We start from the raw sequence: 19,180 nt of genomic DNA, 5'->3' as shown, positions 1-19,180 counted from the left end.
CACAGACTGCTGCAAATGTGAAAAGCCAGTCTGCTATTTAGGACAGCCATATAAAACACCTGCTATTGGAAGAGGAAACAATCTTATCGGCACAGATAAAAGAGAAGTATACTGGAAGTACTTAGGTATGGAAGCCATACCATACTTTACCATGGGGATAAGCAAAAAAACAAAACACCAAATAAATTGAATGCTTTTTACAGAAAAAAAGATTACACTCAGTAAAACCAAAAGGGAACCCTATTAAAATTCAAGCTCAAAATATCTTTCCATACTTTCTATTGTTCATCCTTCAAACTCATTTTACTCAACATCGCTGTTTTTGGAAATGAAATTAGGACAATTGCACATTATTACTCTATCAGTTGCCATCAGCAAGAGAATGTTTATGAATACCTTTGTATATACCGTCACGCACCCAAGATACTTGTGCTTTTTATTACTCATCTTCTATCAGTCCATTCTGGGATCCTTTATTTCCTTTGGAATATTCATTATGCTTATCATCAGCAAGATGGTACAGGACTGCCACATAATTCAGCACAATATTCTTATGCTTATGCTGTATTACTTCATGAATGCATACAATATATGAAACCTTAGAGGCATTCATTTTTTGACCTTGCTGTATACAGATGTCCATGAATCACTGGTGATGTTAAGTCAGTAAGTCAAAAAGCACACCTTTAAAGAACAACTCAAAGCTTGCTAAGAAAACTAACTCTTGGCTGTGCTGTTAGTGCTTGATCTCACCAGCCCATCGCATTTTGTCAGCTGTAACCAGCTCCTGAAATACATTCTCAGCAACATCCAAGATTTTGGGCACATCCTTCAGCAAGGCAACAAATCAAACACCAGCACAAAGCCCAGGAGCATGCCTTTGGGGACTAATGGTACATTGGCTGGAGAATTAGAAGAGTGCCTTCTCCAGGTTGCATGAACTACTCTTGCAATCAGGAAGTTTGTCTCAACTTCATGAAACTCTTCAGAAATTGTCCAAGAAGAAAGAGGCCTTCCATTTCTACAGTTCTGGAAATATACTGCAAGAGTTGCAAGAATCCACATAAACGAACTTTAATGCATATCATCTATGGTGCTGAGCTAGAAGCCCATGGGCAGCCCCCTTGACATAAGCTGAGAGCTGCTTAGTTTCCTCTAAAACTGCAAGACTTCAGAGCATGCATGCACAGTACCCTGCAACTATGGAAGTCTTCTCCTTGGCCAATTCTTCCAGGGATTTCAACCATTCAGAAAATGCTAAAATCAAGAGGGCTCAAAACCACCAGAGTAAGACACTAAGACAGGAAAAACAGTTGAATGCAAGCAGAGAAGCCACCCACAATCATGCCTCACATGCAGTAACAGCTGGTTGTTTCATCTGATTAAGCTCAGTGAAGTTTCCATATAAGAATGAGACACACTAGTGCCACACAAAGCCCATACCACAAAACTCTCAATTATCACATCAGCTACTAATTTTTACCTTTTTTGCTAGCCAACCAACTGCACTGACTACAGCTCTCTGAAAAGAGACATATGAGCACCGAGGCCACTTTCCACAGGCATGAACTATCCTCATCTCTATACTTGCTTTCAAGCAAACTATCACTATTAATAGAAGGTGGAGGACAAACATGGTTGAACAGTATGCAGACTAGCAAGCTGCCATACTGTGTCACAGAGCAGCTTTTGTGTGCACATGGATACAAAAGTTTCTGACAATTCTGAACACACACACAAAAAAGAGGAGCTTAAATGAATTTCTTTACAGTGCTTCAAGGCAATATTAGGCAAAAAGCTTGATCAATTTTGCATTTCCATGTTACAAACAATGATAACATCTTTTTTTTTTTTTTAAGTCTCTACTTCTGCCAACACTGTCTTTCTTGTTACTTTTGCAGAATTCAGTTCATGTTACAGAGCCTTCTACAGACTTCATTAGACTTCAGCAGTGTCTCAAGTCAGCAATGACTAAGAAATTACAAATGAACACTTCTCTTGCCAAATCTGTGACATTGCATGATTTGCTACCCACGACTAATAGCATAGAACAAGTATGGATACCTCAAAGGTTTCATCGCTCTTTTTCTAGCTACTATAGCCTTCTGCCATGGAATCATAATACGCCACATCATCTCACTTACAAAAGCAGTCCAAATTACAGAGCCCTGCTAGCTGTCTCTTCCTGGTATTATTCCCTGTTAAGTTCCCATCAAGAGCAAGTAGAAGCAACTAAAAGCTCCTTTGGGTTCCAGCTGTCATCTTCCCTCCTTATGCCATCCTTTCTTGCAATTCAGGCTCGTTCATTCCAAATGCGCTTAGTTAAAAGCTTTTCTTTTGGCTCTCAAGGCAAAGACTTGAGTACTAAGTAGCTTTCCCACTGTTCCTCCCTAATCTTCCTATTTATCAACCTGGAGATTCCTCAGCTTTGCTAATCTTTCTTGAGAGCACATAATACTGATACTGATTTCCTAAACAAGACAGCTGAACTGCTTTATTATTGCCATTTGGAAATTCTGGCCTTATCTTGCATACAGAGTTCCAGCTCTACATGCAAAGAGCTCCAGGACTACAGCATTTGATACATCACATAGCTGCAAGATGACCATCAATTTCCATTCTCTTCTCACATATTTCACGGGACCTTTTTCCCCACAACATGGAAAAAATCCCTCTATTTCCCTTGACAGTTGGACTCTTAGAAGTCTTTTCCAACTTTAATGATTCTATGATTCAGCTTTCACAAGAACATATGTATAAGATCATATATACATACTATACAGCATATCTGTGTTCTTGAAGTGCTCCTTCTACCTAAGTATATTTCAAGCTATAATCTCAACTGTCCTGCAAGCCAGGCCAGTCATCCTCTCACCTTGACCCCCAGAGTACTTTTCAGTGGCACCCAATAGGGCCCCTGCTCACATGTGCTCTTTACGTGTGGTTTAAGAACTGAATTTCCTGAATCTTTGCACTAAAAAGAAAAAAATGAACTATTTGCTGAACGTGATGAAACTCAGGCCTTTACCAAGAGTTTTCTATTCCATATTGGATACAGTAAAACTCGAAGCAGCTGATTGCCCCCCAACCCCTCCAGAAAAAACTACATATACATATTAATTCAGTATTGTTGCCTTATGATATTCAAAGAGAATCAGTAAGAATCTGTTTGCTGCCATGCATTCAGTTTAAAAGGAAACTTCTTTACTGAATAGAATTCGCTCACTATGAATCAGAAATAATAATAAATACCTTTTTTATTTCCTAATTTCTCTGCTCTGTTAGCATACTGCCGGGGAAATAATTTTTTTTTTTTTTTTTTCATTCTTCCAAAGCAAGGAGAGGCACACACAGATAGGAGACTTTAAACACCCACCCAATCTCCATACAGTATCTTTTTAATCAAAAATCACAGGTTAATCCTAGATTTCAAAATATAATAATCATAGAACATCTTATAAACTACAGTCATTCCAGAACTGGACATGAAAATATCTAATCCTGTAAAACTACAGAGATTTCTGATCAAAGTATAGCAGGTAAATCAAACCTGAAATGAAAGGATTAGGAAAGGTTACTGTAATATTCTTTTCTGTTAAGTAAGATAGAAGCAGATTTCTCTGAATCTTTCTTTGTAATTCCCATCTGGAAAAGCAGCACTGGGGGAATGAATAGGTTTGAAGAATGTCTTTTTATGACATCTGTAAAGTACAGTACAGCAATCAGAGCTCATCATAATCCTTCATCCAGCTGCAGGTACTTCACAAACTATCACAGTAGCACTGATCAAAAAACAATATTTGGTATAGCTGAACTGATTTAGTAAAGCTGTGCTCTTCCCTTAAACCAATACTAACGCACATCACTGCACACTGACATAATCACCCGAGGTACTTTGTGGATCAGTACCAGAATATTAATGGGCTGCTACTCTGAGATGTCCAAAGGCACAACAACACTTTCTCATCTTTTTCATGAGAGATGCTTATTTAGGTTTCCTGTCAGTGTTTCCATCTCATTTTGCTAGCTTGCACTAGAAAGAAATCCATGGGAACAGGTCCTGGATAAAAGCTAGAAAGCCACCTACCTACCTTTAAAGCATCAAAGGAATACAAAATCTTAAGGTTTCTTCTTTCAGATGATGAATACAAATCAACACCTTTTAGTCCCTTCATCTGGATCTGGAGCATCCAGCTTTGCTTCATCCATACTTTCACCCCACCACACTCCAAGAAGTGTGAAACATTCATTCTGGATAAATCTTGGACTGCATCTCTATATCCTACCACTATGTATGTCAATCAAGGTCTTAGCTGGTACGACTGTTCTAACATCTATACTTGTATCCTGCATTCAGCAACTACTTCTGAATTTTACCAGTACCCCATGCTTCAACACCACAGCTCCCCCTTAAAACAACAACCTTCTTACAACATATTAGTTATTGTTCTGGCACCCAAACTTACCCCTGAAACCAATTAAAGAAAGAAATGTCTCTTTGGAACATTATCACATTTTTTTGCCTTATCTGTAATTATTTCTCTGCTTTCTCTCATTTCTGGGGGTGGAAAGATTTTCATCCATGTTAATACTTCTGAACTTCCATACTACAGTTTTAGAACTGATGAGATTCATTCTGCGCCAAGAACAACCGAGGAATTTTTAAACAAGGAAATACTCTTTTAACCTTGTGCAAACTAAGAAACAATGCACTACCATTATAGTGGAAGATAAACAGTCAAAGATAAATTAAGATATACACAAACTTGAATTTCCAAAGGTTCAATTGCAATAGCCAACACAGCAACAGATCAGTGTTGCATTATCAAGACGGATGAGCATATTCACCAACTTCAGCACAGCTATGCAAACCCCAGGGTTGCCACAGTAGATTATCCATTGGGAGTATCACAATGCCTGGCATTGTTCCTCCCTCTCTCCCATGAGTTCTGCTTCCTTGGGTCATGTAACTGAAACAGAACTTACATTTTCATTCCATATTTTAACATTTAACATTCCCAGATGTCTGAAGTTCCAGCAAGGGCTACACAACATCAACTTCTAAATTCTTCTAATGCAAATGTTTTTAAAAAGTAATGATGCTTAAGGAATTATTTACAGTTGCACATGAAGTTACAATAAATATATATAACATCATGAGATTCCTGCACAGATATTACTGGAAAAAAAACTGATTAGCTCATCTGTGACAAAACACAGTGGAAGGAAGGGATGCCATTCAGAGGGACCTCAATACACCTGAAAGGTGGGCCCTGGTGAATCAAATGAGGTTCAACACAGCAAAGTGCAAGGTTTGGTATTTGGGCCAGAGAAAACCCAGGCTGGAAGGAGCAGTCCTTGAGAGTAGCCCTGCAGAGAAAAACCTGGGGTCCTGGTGGATGAAAAACTTAATATGAATGTGCTCTTGCAGCTCAGAAAGCAAATGGTATCCTGGGCTATATCAGAAGGGAAGCGGCCAGTAGGGACAGGGAGGTGACTGTCCCTCTCTACTCTGCTCTTGTGAGTCCCCATCTGGAGTACTGTGTCCCAGTCTAGTGCCCCCAGCACAAGAAAGACAGGGAGTTGTTGGAGAAGGTCCAGAGGAGGGCCACAAAGATGATCAGAAAGCTAGAGTACCTCCCCTATGAAGATGGGCTGAGGGAGCTAAGCTTGTTCAGCCTGGAGAAAAGAAGGCTACAGGGTGACTTCACTGCAGCCTTTCATTACCTAAAGGGAGCCTACAAACAGGAGAGGAGTCAACTCTTTGAAAGGGTAGATAACAGCAGGACAAGGGTAAATGGTTTTAAGTTGAGGGAGGGAAGATTTAGCTTGGATGTCAGGGGGGATGTCACTATGAGTGGTGAGATGCTAAAACAGGCTGCCCAGAGAGGTTGTGGATGCCCCATCCCTGGAGGTGTTCAATGCCAGGTTGGATGAAGCACTGGGCAGCCTGGTCTAGTATTAAATAGGGAGTTGGTGGCCCTGCCTGTGGCAGGGGATGGTTGGAGATTCATGATCCTTAAGGTCCCTTCCAACCCTGGCCATTCTGTGACTCTGTAAACAAGTCCTGAGACAGAGATTCATAGAACTGACTTGGAAAAGTCAAACAGACGATTTCTCCTCAGAGAAAAGAAGGGCACCTTTTAAAGCCACGTCTCAAGTCATCACTGAGCAGCAAAACCTAAACTCCTATACATTTATTTAATGCTAAGCTACTGAAGTCAATTACAGAATTAGGCCTAGGAAATTTAAGGTAAAGATTGCTATGGAAAAAAACAGAGTGCTTCATACTAGCAGGACAACTGCTGCTAAGAAATCACAAATTCTCCAGGGGTATTTGGAAGGACCTCACCAGTTACCATCCAAGGCCTTTCACTAAATGTTAAGCTTCACATACAAACACCTGTTGAAGTGCAGGAGAGTTCTAACCTTATATATCATTCACTATCTGACATCTTCAGCAAGAGCTGATCGAACAGCTGTGAGGCATAGCCCACTTGAGCACAAATAGCCATATTCTGGCAATGGTCACAACATCAACCTGTTTGCATTATTCATGCCCTCCAGAGCTTAACACAGTTGCTGATTTGCAGTAGATGCTGGACAGAAGTCACGTCACATGATTTATGCTGGTAAAAAATCTTTACTAACTCATGCCTCATAAATTTGATCACTTAATAATTTAGCGTTAAATTTCTTATTCTAATGAAAAGAGTTAACATGATTATTATTAATGCCATTTTAGTTGATTTAAAGTTATGTCATTATGCTAAAACATTCTATTTAATTTTTAATATTCCAACTCAAAATTAATCTTTTAAGTCTTCAATTTCAGCCGTACTATTACACAGTACTGTAGCACCTATCACAAGCAAATTCTCTACAATGCCCTTGATAATGGGGATTCCTAAAGGCCACACATCTCAGTCCACAGAACACATGTTATAGTGCTCTTCCAGTCAAGCATCTGAAACTCTTCACATGAAACTACAAGCTAGCCCTAATTCTAAAGAAAACAGTTAAAATACACAGTGGGCATTCAGAAACATCAAGTCTGCAGTATTTGGAGAAGGAACAGAACACCTCCCAAGTTCTGTACTTGCTTTACAGAAAAACAAATAAACCCATGTTTGCTTCTTCCCTTGCATGTGGATTTCCTTTGAACTAGCAGGTGACACAGTCACTGTCTATCATAGTTTATCCAGAACTATCACATCCTGCCACTGCACATGCCTTCTCTTCTACTTTTATTTGCCTGTCCTACAGGAAACTCAAGTGCAAACAAATCAACATTTTCACCTCAACTGTGGGCAAGTCCCTGAAATCTAGACATACTCACTCTGCTGAGGCATCTGGTGGACAAGCAGTTTGACCAGAACAAGCTGAATAGGAGCTGTAGCATTCCATCATGTCTTAATCTTGACTTACAGCTCCAATTCAAGGCTGCTCAAAAAAAAATCAAGTCACCTGTGGATTGGTAGGGAAGTACAAAGTGCCTTCTTGCCCTTTACAGAGAAAACAGCAAATCCCCTCTACTTTTTCCAAAAAAGGAAGCGAACACAGGTACGAGCTCGTTCTATTGCACTTCACCTCTTGTTCTTCACAGCTCAGTACTAATCATCAGTCCATAATGCGGTGTAGAATTGCCAGCCCCATTCTGATGATGTAGTTATTTCCAATTGGCACTTGGGAGCAGTGAAGATGGGAGGCATTACTCATCGCCAAGAGTACAGATGTTTCTAATTGCTTTCCATTACCAAGAATAACAGCTGTTTACATCTATCAGCAAATAATTCACAAGAGCTCCAGACTATTAAGATAACACACCCCACCTGGTCACCATCACAAGTTGTCAAGGCCAAGGTAGTGGCTGCCAGAATCCCCTTCTGCATCTCTGTTCATCAAATGACAGCATGTGTCACCTTCAGATATCCTTATGCTACCCCACAAGCCCTGGCTTCTTGGTGGCCTAACAGATCAAACGGACATATGGATTCTTCATGGCTTTGCAGTAAATGTTTCATGGTTATACCACAGCCAAGGGCAAGTGACAAAAGGAGCAAAGGACTAGCAAATCACCCAATGAAAAAGAAAATCCTCACTTAATAAACAAACCAAAAGTATGTCCTCTCTGCTCTGCAGCCACGCACAGAATAATCTTTAAGACACATAAAGTAGCTGATGAGATGATTAATCTTTCAGTTCTCCTGTGCTTTGCACAGAGATCAGGTAACAAGCCTGCAGAGAAAAGGCAGCAAGGAACTGAGTTGTTCTCTTCACTGAATCAAATCCCCCACATCAACCAGTTCAGATTGGCAGTGCTGCAGCAACATGGCTGTCCTTTTAGCAGCACTTTGCAGCTCAGGGGCCAGGTCTGTTGCAAGGGCTCCCCACCACTTGGGAGGTACAAGTAGATAAGCAGCCAATTAAAAATTAATAATCAGAAAACAGACTGCATAACACCCTACAAATGACTGATATCTAACGAGTTCATCAGCATTAACCATTTCCTGACAATTAAAACTGCATATTTATTTGCCTTATTGTGATCTACATGTTCACTTGTCTGTAAACAGGAAAACTGGCGACACAAATTTGAACAGATTACTGTCCTAGAGTCTGAGCCAATTTGACTGGCTTAATGAGACAGAGAGAGACAAAGAAAAGTGAGGTCTCCATCAATTATTACAGTATGTGTGTAAAGCCTTCCTCATCTCTAATGAATTGTTTCTGATGTATAATATCTCTTTAACTGACTCTCCACAAACTTGCATGTACCTTCATGCACAGAGATACACCTCTTCATGCCAATTTTACCAAAAAGCATCATCAAAACACAGAATACCAGCTCTCCCACTTTTCTCCTAATGTTTATTTATTTGGACAAAAGGACTGGCCCAGGGTTCCCACTGGAACAAACAGGAAGATTTGCCTTGGGGTCCTCAGAAAGCAACTAAGAAACCCAATGTAAAAGGAAAGCACAGAGCAGAAAAGGGAAGGTAAAAATCAAAAAGCAGAGTTTACAGGCTGCCAACATACACGTCCATGGAAGACAGGTTAACTCTCCCTCTTTGATTAGTCCATTGACACCAAGGCTCCTATTCAGCAACTCTTTTGCAAATTCCTTTATGTACAGTGATCTCAAGTAAGAATTTACTAGAATTCCTCCCTAATTTTCCTATCACCCAGACTTGTCTAGCTATTGTTGTTCTCATCATCATTTCCACTATTTCAGGGCAGTGCCTCCTGCCCAGGGATCCCTGCCAACAAGAGCAGAATGCCATTATGAGAGGAGGCTGCTGTGAGCTGCTACCATCACAGGGAATTTATCACTGCGAGCCATGATCATAATGGACTCCTTCACCAAATGACTTTGGATGCGCAGGGCTTTGGCAGCAGGTCTGCCATCCTCACACAATTATTAAACTGAATGCCCATGTAATAGGAGCAAGGGACAGGGACTTCACATCAGCGCAGGCGGTCTCTCAGAAGCCCTGCATGCAGAAGCAGAAGAATTCACTCCAAGAGCCCAGACTGCTCGACAGGCGGGCAGGAAAAAATGAAACTCCAGAGCTTTGCTAACTCCAGCAACCCGGGTGGGATGCTAATATTGAGTGATTTTGGCTAGGATAATGAGCTTGGTCAGGAGGAAAAAAAAAGTCAAGATAGAGAAGCCACAGCACTATTTGCAAGCCTTTGATGTCCCAGCTTTATACTGTCTCCCCTATCAATATATAAACTCGATTACTGAGCACACAGAGAGTTTTGCAAGTACCTGTTTCCCAATCAGATAACTAGGTAGCTGATTTTCCAAAGCATACAGCATCTGAAAAGTTTCAGCACTCAAAAAGAGGCTTTTCCCAAGTTTGGTTTTATAACCATGCTGGCCTAGGATATAAGAGAAAGCCTCATATTTGGTGCAAGCAGAACTAAACCCACCACAAGCCCTGTTAATCAATTACTGAAGATATACACAGGATCACAAAGGGTATGGCATACAACGGCTGGTCACTGCCTAATCTCTGTGCTCCCTTGGGAACTGCTGCCAGTCGGTGATCAGATTAGCTTTTTCACTTACCACCATCTATGCAGCATGTTTTGTGTGCCTTGCCTTCAGCCTTCTCTTCACCTTGTTTGTTTCTGTATAAAAATATATTTCTATTATGCACTTGTCTCTTTCTCCATCTTTCAGTTTCCACTGTACCTCTCCACTCTGCTTCAGGCCATGTCAAAACTCTCCATTTTCATCTGAGAGGAACCAGCAGTGTTCTCAGGACCTCCCTCCAGTGGGCACGTCACCACTCCTCAGTGTTGAATCTTCATGATAGCTACTATTTCACTGCATGCATCAGCTTCTAGAATCGTGGGACCAAAGAGTTCCAACTTGCATTTTAAAAATCAACAAGTTAGCCAATCTCCTGGTGTTTCTTGAGCGCTTTGAAAACCTGAAGAACTAAGAAAAAAAACAAAACCCAAATGCTACATTTTACACTTCCTTCCTAGTTCTTGTTAACCAGCCTAAACACTGACAGTGCAAGGCTCCCAGTTCCACATATTTGAGGCTGCCACCTACTGCGAGTGCTGGGAAAGCAGAATGCTGAGAGTACAGGTGTTTAAGAACAAAAACCAGTAACTAGGAACCTTGCAGTGGAGTTGCACCTGAGACTAATGCTTCTATAGGCTTCTTTGCCTTCTCTGATGAAAGCCAAAATGTACTGGTAACAGGAGCTACACAAGTCAGTCAAAGCCTCCATCTATCTATAAGAAAATATTAATTTACCCTTATGTTTTTTGACTTGAGCACACAATGCTATTGTTGATGTGTGAAAGATGGATAGATAAACCTAAAACATTGAGTCCTGAAAGATGCCAGCACAACCTGAAATCATTAATCTTTCTGAAGTGAATACACTCTAATAGCGTGCCCAGGCATATGCCATTCATCAAATCACATCCATCCATCACACTGCACCAGACACAGTTTGGCAGAGCTGCCATGATTAGTGGATGACAATGCACCTCTGAAGCTGTGCAAGGTAGCTTCTCTAGGGAATTATTTATGATTGGCTTGAAAAAGAGGAGCTGAAACCTCTTATAACCACCACTGATTTTTTATAAAGACATCAGCAAGAAAATATCCTTCTTAAATTCCTGCTTGCTTATTTTGTCAAAAATTGAAGTAGGCCATTTGTGGTGAGTTTTATTATCCATTTTTCTTTTTCAGAATGGAGTACCCCAGGGAGATGCCGCCAGGACAAATGGTTGTGCTTTCAGGTAGAAATTGCAGTTATCACGGCACCCAAATCAGCATTCCTATGCCTGATGGCAAAAAAAAAAAAAGCTCCTGTCACAACGGGCACTCAACACAGAGCACGGAACATAAAAGCTCTTGATAAAAGATGTACAGCTGCAGATAAAAAGAAGAAAAAGGGGTGGAAAAAGGATAGGAAACATGGTACTGTTTTTGCCTATTGTAACAGCTCCCTTTAAGAAGGAAAGCAAATGCTGGCCTCCAAGCAAGATTTTCATAGTATCAAATGTGCCTCATATCCAAGAAATTAACATGGCTCATTGCAAGTATAACAGCAATGATAGATTATCATAGAACTCATTTGGCTACTACTTATTACAGAGCTCCAAGCACTGAAGCCACTGCTGCATGTTCCAGTAGCACCTCACATGAGTTCTCTGTACAAAAGTGAAGGTGAAAATAGCTAGCAGAACCAGTACAACACAACAGAATGGATCCCATACAGATTTCAGAATACATCCTCCAGGCTCATGAACACTGGAGGGACAGTGTTACAATCTAAAAAATGACTCCATGACGCAGCAGGTAGACTGAACTCAGTAACAAGAAATCCTCCTGTACCACAAAGAGAAGCCACTGAAATGCTGTGTTGTCTGCAGTGATTTCAGTTGCATTTCATGTTTTTCCAGCTTACCTCATCCGCTTGGTTAAGATCCATTGGGAAAAGTCTTTTTAATTTTAAAGCAATTCAAGATCAAACTGAAGAGTAACACCATTTCATCTTACACACCAAGCTGACTTGTAAGTGAGGATACTCAGAATATTACTGACATATAAGAGACCCTAGGCTGCCCTGTGCACCACCAAGAACATCCTGCACCAAAGCAAAGTGCCTTCCATCCTTAACAGCATGGCCTTACAGGTTTCTTTTATCCCCTGACAAGTCTGTTTTTCACAAACCTTCTACCCAATTTAAATGAGAAGATCTCCAAGTAATATACCTACTGTATGAAGGAACAGCATAGTCATCCACTCCATTTAAGCAATTAGAATAAAACAGTACAGAGTTGAAAATGTTTGAAGATTTCTAACACCAAGTAAAATGACAGGAAAGATTATCTATGGGCGAAGGCTAAACCTGTATTCATGTTGCCATTTGAAAAAAGGAAACCAATGACCCAACGCAGAACTTTAAAACAGAGAAGTTAATTTTGCTGTTTCACATCTACTGCAACAACGGGAGAGACAGAAACCTGACACCTTCCTCCAATTAAAAGCTACATTTTCCCATAGTGTGGTGTAGCTAAGGGGCAGCACACACCACTTCTTTCTCTCCCTCACCCCCATGCAAGTTTTCTGTTTAACGACACTTAACTGCTACATGCAGCCAAAACAGCTTCCGAAAAAGATTTCCATGCAACCACAGTACAAACTGTACTGTGTACAAACAACCTGTAGCTCTGTTGTCCTTTCATTATTATTATTTTTTTTTTTAAAGGAACAAAGGGAACACATTCAGACAGAAGAATTTTACTCTAAAAGAGACCTTCCTCACCAGTGCTACCGGCCAGCAGCCAACTTAACCAGCAGCTTAGCCTTGAGCAAGCTACCCATCAGAACTCAAACAGTCCTTACCTCTCTTCTCATGAATTATCTGGTCCTGGACCTGGCCAGAGACAACTCACAGGGCCACAGGTGACCACCTGAAAAAAAAAAAGAAATGGAGCTGGCATTAGTGTCATTTCAGGTTTTAAATGGAGTCCTTTCCTTTATAAAGATAACGGCTTTGTAAGGTAATGGCTTTAACTGTGCCATGGGAGGTTCAGGTTGGATATTAGGAAAAAATTAGTCTTAGAAAAAGCGGTGAGGCACTGGCACAGGCCAGAGAGACGTGGGAGTCATTGTCCCTGAAGGTGTTCAAGGACCAAAGAGATGTGGTACACAGGGACACGGTCAGTGAGCATGGTGAGGATGAGTTGGTGGTTAGACTAGATGGTCTTAGAGGTCTTTTCCAACCTTCATGGTTCTATGATAACAAATTCATGCCTTTTAATTATGCTATTGTTCAACCCAATATCAATGACATCTAATTTCAGCCCAAGCAGAAAACATTATCCTCAGTTTCTGAGCTGGAAAAAGATGCTACTGAGGTGTTCATGTGATTTCTTAATTGTAGCTGTTTGGCAGCTTTTCTGCATGCTTTTCAACCTCAAGGTAACCTAAAAGAGACAAGTCCTGGTGCACTCTCCAACCAGAGACTGAAATCCATCCACTTCCCAGTGCCTACCATTCTTTGTTCCCAGCTCTACAAAAATGCAGCCCAACTAATGGAAGCACAATATGCAAGATGCCAGAGCATTGCTGTGATTTACAGTATGCCTAATGAGCAAATCCAATGAAGAGGTTTGTTGTCTACCATAAAACCAGATGGATGTAAGCAGTGATTAGAAGCAATTAACTCCATGCAGCACTAAATAACTTTCCATCATTAACGTGGTGTTTTCTTCCCCACGCCATTAGAGGTACACAGGAAAATATATAATGTAAGGCAGGCTCCATAGAAACTTCATACATTCATATGCACAGGTATGGTAGAAGATAAGAGGGAGGGGAAGAAAAAAAAACAAGATAGAATGAATTCATAGTGAAGAAACATAAACATAACCAAACAGCTGGGCCCTCCAAAACATCTCTGCACATGTCACAGCCTTCATCTGAGACAAGCTTTTCTTTTACTCACCCTAATGTCACAACTGCCACCAGTGCTTGCAATAACCTTTGACATATCACATAGTCATCACAAAGAGAGCTGGAATGCCTTAAAATCAGTGGTGGAACAGTTGACTAGATCCAGTTAAATTAACACAGGGACATAGCCTAAGGTATTTGAGTTCTAAGTGCTACAAAAAAAAACAAAAAAAAAAGCCAATTTATAGAACACAGTGCTTCTCAACTACAGCACAGTTTTCAGTCCTGTAATACCACAATGTGATGGAAAACACAGCAGTGACAGCAAAGTCCTAAGCTGCAGCAAATGAGAAAGAGCCCAAATGCCTCAGCTATGGATACAGAAACAAAGCAAGAAAATTACCTTTGGAAAGCTTCAGGTAGGCAGAGATCTCCAGTAAGATACCCTTGCCTCCACTGCCAACCCTTAAATGAGGTCTGGGAAGGGGTGGATCCTGGCTCCATCCCTTCCAGGCACTCTTGTGGATTGCATGCACCTGAGCTCCCCTGGGTTGGCCCTGCCTTCCCACCAGGTGCTCAATCACTTGTTCAAGCTGTGACTCAGCATTTCCACTACAAGCCCTTATTTTAAGGTCTGCAATCTATGTGCACGCCAGCCTCTTTTTCACTACACATAGAAAAGCAGTGAGACCCCTTTCGGTGTGGCACTGCAGATGACACAAGTTTGTTCAAAAAGCAGTTGGTTACTTAAGTGGCTAGGATAGCTAGAGCTATTAACAAGGACCCCTGCCCCCAACTGGGAAAGCCCCCACGTTGCAGGTGGCCACAACTGAGGTTAAACATACTTGAAGGAACAGTCAGTACTTCCATTTCTTCCACTTTAATGAGGACATGAATCCTCACTGGAGACATCTGTGCTCTTACCCCTGCTGCAATCAATTGCGCCATGCTGACTTGTGTAAGAAAACTAGAGAGAGGAAAGCAGTTAATCAGGTAGTATTGCTAGTCAGTGCTTGTTCCAGGGCTAGAGCTCTTCTGCAGAAATTCAGCTTACAAGTTCATTGCCTTTTTTTTTTTCCCCCTCCCCTAAGTCATCATCATTGGGACTGCTGACTGCATCAGCCCTGGGCTTCAGCAGAGACAAGGCTGACATCAATGACTACTGTCAACCTGTTACTCAAGTTTCCTTACAAGGGTAAGCACTTCAGGGAATCATCTGCAAAAACAGCAGAATTGGTCTATTGAAAACACTGATACGTATGGCTCAGGGCATTAGTCTCTGAACAGACTTTCTAAAAGCTTTTTGCACTGATATATGCCTGTCTTCTGCCCAAGTTAGCAAACACTAACCCAACAGTAATACCTTTAGCTACGTGAACTGTGAGAAAATATCCCATCCCACATCCTGGGCTCATTAGTCAGCATTTCCAATGGTGAAGACAAGGACTAAGATCAGTACCCTTATTTCTTTCCATTGCGTTGATGTAAGAAGAGTTTTCAGACTCTGCAGCAGCTTCTTTATTGAGAACCTAAAGTCTGCTTCACAGCACTACATAAAATCAGACACTGTACAATATACTGTTGAGTTTCACTTGAATAGAACAAAACCTCTTCAAAAAGAGTTGCTCACAAAAAAAAAAAATTGGACAGTCATATGACTTGGACCTGATTGTCAAGACTACACATGCAATGAAATTCTCTACTCAGAGCATTATTTCCAGCATTACCTACACACTTCCCACTGGGAAGCAATAGACAGCAATAGGATCTTCTTTAGATAAGAGCTCCATAAGGTCTTAGGTGACCTTAGATGTGCATATACCATCTCCTGACTTGCTCCCCTTCCTGACTGAGCAATTCCAATTGCTTCAGCCTCCCTTTCTACCCCAGACCTTCATCCACTTGTTTAACACTGTCTTAGTACAACAAATAAAAGCTTCTCATGGAGGAACGCAGCTGACTAGGTAACAGCAGTAAACAGGCAGTCTCATAAAGATGACAGATAGAGCTAATAGGAAGACTACCTGGAGTGCTCAGTCTTACAAGTGCTGCTCAGTACAAGGATTTCTACACAACCCCAGGATTCTCTGCCTCTTCCCTTCAAAAATAAAGGCAAGGGGTGGCGGATCGCATGGAGCAAAAAGCTGGCGTGTGGCGGTTTGAAATGAGCAAGATGTTAACTAATTTTACTTTTAATCTTCCCTTTTGCTGCAAAGTGAGCCATTCAGGCATCACATCTTCTGCATTTTCCTTGCCTCTTTCAGAGAAGCATATTGGGGCAGAACTTGCCAGCTGTCTGCCTCCTTCGCCTTCTGCTACCATTATCCTGAGGTACCACCCCACCTTCTGGCCCTACAGCTTGGGGGGGGGTGGGGGGGGGGGGAAGGAGGGAGGAAGAGAGGGAGGGAAGATGGAGAACACACGCTTATTCTTACAACACATCACAAGGGAGAAAAGAAAAAAATATATATACAATAACGAACCTAGATAAAAACTCAGTTACAGCTTAGATGGAGAGAGATGAATTTTCCAATTTCATCCACATGCACACACACACGGCAAGAGCCCTGTACTGCAGTTTTTACTATCACTTGCCTTACAACTTCATAAAATCTTTGCCATTAAGCACTCCATTCAGAAATAAAGAGCAGCCACCTCTTCCCCCCCCACCTAGACAATGCTTTCTGTTGCTAACACTCAGCCAAATCAGTTGAGTCAGGTTTGGAATGACTGCCATTTCACAGCTTGCAGGCTCCACGTACATACAGCATCCTGGAAATGAAAGCCCTAATGCCTCGTGCTGTCTGTGTGTAGGTGTAGCTGTTTGCAAAATATGCAGCATATAGAATGGAAGTGTGGCAACAGCTCTACATTTACAGATGGATCTCAGTGATGTGGAGTGTGAGCGCATCGTGTATCACTTCTCCCTATACTCATCTACAACAAATGATTTAAAAAAAAAAAAGAGCAAGAACTAATCAAGTGATTTAGATTATTTCTATTTAACTGCCTTCTTAATTATTCCTCTTTGTTTTGCAAGAAGAGCTATTTTGTTTGGATTTTTTTGTGTGCGCGTGTGCACACGTGTGTTGTTTTTCTTTTTATTATTTTAACAAAATCATTGCAAGTGCTATGCAGCCAAACTATTTTAACTCTTTAAGAACTATGAGGAAATTGCATTCGTATCAACAGCACATTACACAGTGTTGTGCTGATATAAAGAGGTATAGTTTTTTGTTGAACAGAAGTAGAACAAAACTAAACCATGTTACCTGAAAGATGAGGTTGTTCACCACCAGATGCCTCGAACACAGGTCCAAAGTTTACTAGTACAATTTGTGTACCTTCCCTTAGCTCCATTTGCTCATTTGCTTTCTGTTACCAATTACAAGTAGTAGCATGATATAGTAAGTGGAGGATTCTCCATTAATTTCATTAAAATTCAAGCAAAAACATAGCCTTTAGTCTTTTTGGGGTCGTCAATTCTCATACAAACCCTTCCGCTACTATTCTTATCTAACTTAGGAAGCCCCATCCCAGCCAGCTTCTCCTGTGCTTTTTGCTCAGCTGGAGGCACCACGAGGTCATTAGGGGCACATCCAAATTAGCGAGCTACTCACACGTGTGAGTGCGCTGCATTGTTCAGCTAAGCGCTCTGCAAATTCATGAACTGAGCCATAGGTAGACCTGTCACAACTTGTCTCCTCAGCCTAATTGAAAATTTGCCCAAAAATTCAGGAACGAGATCCAAGTTGAGCATAAGCGAAAAAAAGACATCTTCACAAATACAGAGTAAGGTACAGATAGATGTTTGTGTTAAATTCTCATCAAACCTAGGAAGTTCTTCACACGCTGGTGTAATTCCATTCCTTTTTGAAGAAGTGGAGGCTTGGATTTGCAGTTCTGAAGTTGTTTGCAATAAATAAGAAATAGGACACTTCTGTGACCATACCACAATCACCTACCAGGTTCAAAACAGTCTTCTACAAACAAATCCGAAATGAGCAGAATGTCTGACACCTCCTCTCAGGGCAGTGATTCCTTGGGGCTGATAAATCCCAAGAGAAAAACAAACAAACAAAAAAACAACAAACCAAGACCGCTGAAGAACTATCTTTTCTTTCAGTCCATAACAAAAACAAATCACTGGTCCTGTAGCACAGGCTCCCAGAAGCAGCAGCTCAGCTTAGTTCACAGCGTTTCACAACAAGCACTTCCAAACACAGACTGTTAGCTCCATGACAAGCCAGTCTCATTATTTCTGATAATTTCCAGACAGTTCCCAGCACAACAATGCTGATGCAGCTCTGCTTGCTCAGTATCACCTCAGCCAAAATACCCGTCACATTTCTGAACAGCAAAGTGCTTTTATAGTCAAGAGAACAAAACTGCTCAAAATGAAGCCCAAATCCCTGTATGCAGTTTTCCTCAGGATGGTAAAGTAGTATTAATTTATTAGTCTACTAATATGGCTCTTACATCTGGAGTGCTTACACTGAACATATTCTGCCAATAAACTGTAAGCAACTATCAAGAAAAGCCACAGGCCACTGAAACCCCTTTAGACACAATAAAATAAATAAATAAATAAACAAAATACATTACATCTCTTCACCAGACTTGTATAAGCCCTCTCCTACCGGAGAGATGTACCCCCCGCTCCACAGTCACACCTGATGTGTGTCAGTGCTTTTAGCAGTGCATACATTCAATACCAGCTGTTTTCAAGAATGGAGCACAGGAAGAGCAAAATGTCATCAAAACTCCTTGACAAACACCTTGAGAGCTCACTGAGAATTGCAGCCACTGCCATCAAACAGGACTGAGGAGATAGTTTCCAAGAAACAAGGACTGGTTTTCTGATTTATTGATCTCTTTTCCATATGTTTTAATTTTAAAAAAATAAAACATTAAAAATTAAAATAAGTTTTGTTACATATGTACATTAACCGTATTACATATTTTATGAGGGCTGCTCTGAAAGTAATTCTTCCTATTTATGATGCTGGCCCACAATACCAGAGGTGGATGATGGTGGTACGGCAATAGAGGCTGAATCTTCCCACCAACATTCCACTTCATTTTGTTGCCATGTGACAGACGGCAGTAGAGGGGCAGTCTGACAAATTGGTGTCTGATGTGGAAGTGCATATGAAGTAAAGGTGTGTCACTGAATTCCTCCATGAGAAGAAAATGGCACCTACTGACATTATCAATGCTTGCTGAACATTGATGGAGACC

General features: G+C 41.0%; 1 long non-coding RNA gene across 5 annotated transcripts in view; it reads right to left on the bottom strand.

Moving 5' to 3' along the window:
• LOC116231049 (uncharacterized) overlaps positions 1-17,478 on the bottom strand; it is a 149,128-nt gene extending 131,650 nt beyond the window's left edge. For 4 of the 5 annotated variants that reach the window (XR_016465961.1, XR_016465960.1, XR_016465962.1 and 1 more), the window contains exons 1-2: positions 17,212-17,478; positions 12,887-12,954 (exon numbers count right to left, since the gene is read on the bottom strand). This is a non-coding gene — a long non-coding RNA (uncharacterized LOC116231049). Of the gene's footprint in view, positions 1-10,932; positions 11,320-12,886; positions 12,955-17,211 lie in introns of those variants that run through there. The other variant, XR_004167343.2, reaches the window with a different exon arrangement.
• Between the last annotated feature and the right edge of the window lie 1,702 nt (positions 17,479-19,180).

The sequence above is a fragment of the Phasianus colchicus genome, chromosome 4 (genome assembly GCF_987193195.1).
Source record: "Phasianus colchicus chromosome 4, bPhaCol1.hap1.1, whole genome shotgun sequence".
Taxonomy (NCBI): Eukaryota; Metazoa; Chordata; class Aves; order Galliformes; family Phasianidae; genus Phasianus; species Phasianus colchicus.
The sequence above is the reverse complement of the archived record's forward strand: the minus strand, read 5'-3'. Positions and strand labels throughout refer to the sequence as shown.